Source organism: Silene latifolia, chromosome 1 (genome assembly GCF_048544455.1).
Source record: "Silene latifolia isolate original U9 population chromosome 1, ASM4854445v1, whole genome shotgun sequence".
NCBI classification, from domain to species: Eukaryota; Viridiplantae; Streptophyta; class Magnoliopsida; order Caryophyllales; family Caryophyllaceae; genus Silene; species Silene latifolia.
Genome location: NC_133526.1, coordinates 162157952 through 162159747, shown reverse-complemented (window position 1 = coordinate 162159747; position 1796 = coordinate 162157952). Strand labels below are relative to the sequence as shown.

General features: G+C 41.7%; 1 non-coding gene across 1 annotated transcript; it reads left to right on the top strand.

Moving 5' to 3' along the window:
- The first annotated feature begins 1433 nt into the window (after positions 1–1433).
- On the top strand, positions 1434–1540 carry LOC141624980 (small nucleolar RNA R71). The gene has a single exon (XR_012534785.1). It is a non-coding gene; the product is annotated as a small nucleolar RNA R71 (small nucleolar RNA).
- The last annotated feature ends 256 nt before the right edge of the window (positions 1541–1796 follow it).

The window sequence follows — 1796 nt, the reverse complement described above, 5'->3', positions numbered from 1 at the left end:
TCGGGTTTGGTCCGGTCCAAGACCGAAAGTTTTAGGTCCGGTCTTCGGTCCACTAAATTTTATTGTCGGTCTTCGGTCCGGTCCGATTTGGTCCGGTTCGGTCCGGTCTTGGACCGATTCTCAGCCCTAGTATTGAGAAGCTTCCCGGATCCTTGAGTTTTGGAGGTGAACTCCCTTGAAGTATTGCACTACTCACCTTAGTAAAGGCGATAGTCTCAAGCTTCCGGATCGACTTCTTCTTTGTGAGGATGTCTTTCATGTATTTTGCATAGGCCGGCACGTGATTGATTAATTCCGTAAAAGGAATTGAGACTTCCAAATTCTTCACAATTTCCATAAATTTTCCAAGTTGGTCATCAAATTTGGGCTTGGCTTGACGACTTGGAAAAGGAAGTCTAATCACAATGGGCTCCTTCTCCTTGACCTTGTCTTCATTTTTCTTTGAAATTTCTTCTTTTGATGATTCTCCATCCTTGGAGTTTTGCACAATTTCTTCCTTATCACTAGCTTCCACAACCTCGTCCTCAACTTGCTTCTTCGGTGCTTCATACCTTGTACCACTTCTCAAGTGAATGGCACTAACCGTTTCATGTCTTGGGGGATTACTTTGAGGTGGTAATTGCCCCTTTTGTCTTTGTGAGCTTGAAGATGCTAGTTGAGTCAATTGGGTTTCCAACATTTTGGTGTGAGCTAGAATGTTGTTGATGGTGGTTTCCTTTTCTTGACTATCTTTTTGCATTTGAGTGAAAAATTCTTGTTGATTCTTTTGCATTTGGAGGACCGCTTTTTGAACATCAAAACCTTGGTCATTTTGTTGATTGTAAGGAGTTTGATTTTGGTAACCTTGGTTTTGGTTGTAAAAGGGTCTTTGATTTTGGTTTCTCATGGGAGGTGGGGTGTATGTTGTTTGAGGGTTTTGAACATTTTGGCTTTTGTATGAGAGATTTGGATGGAATTTGGTGTTTTCATTGTAATAGTTGGAATAAGGGGTACCACTCTTGTATGCTTGGAAAGCATTCACTTGTTCATTTGTTCCCCTACATTCACTTTGGTCATGTCCCAAAGTTCCACAATTCTCACATATCCCACTTGGGATTGATGAAGATGCCGTCATGGCATTAACATGATGCTTTGGTGATTTTGAGGCTTCTTCAAGTCTAGCCATAGCCTTTTCAAACTTCAAATTGATGGTATCAATGTGAGCACTAAGTTGAGCACCCAATTGAGTAACGGAGTCCACTTCATGCTTTCCTCCCCTAGTAGCCTTGCGAGGTCTACTATATTGTGAGTTATGGACCGCCATTTCCTCAATTTTGTTCCAAGTTTGATTGTCATCTACTTCGGTGAACATTCCATTTGATCCCATGTTGAGAATGTTCCTTGAATCTTCATATAGACCGTTCCAAAATTGTTGAACCAAGAACCACTCGCTAAGTCCATGATGAGGACATGAGCGACAAATTCCTTTGAACCGCTCCCAAGCTTCATACAAAGATTCTTCATCCCTTTGCTTAAAACCCGTAATTTGAGCTCTTAGCATGTTAGTCTTTTCCGGTGGGTACAATTTTTTGTAGAAAGCTAGAGCCAACTTCTTCCAAGAATCAATTCCGAGAGTGGCCTTATCAAGGCCCTTCAACCATTGTTTTGCGGTGCCAATTAGAGAAAAAAGAAATAAGACCCATCGAATTTGGTCTTGAGTTACACCGGTTTGAGAAATCGCATCACAATAGTCACAAAAGGTCTCCATATGAGAATGAGGGTCTTCACTAGGCATCCCCCCAAATTGGCTCCTTTCG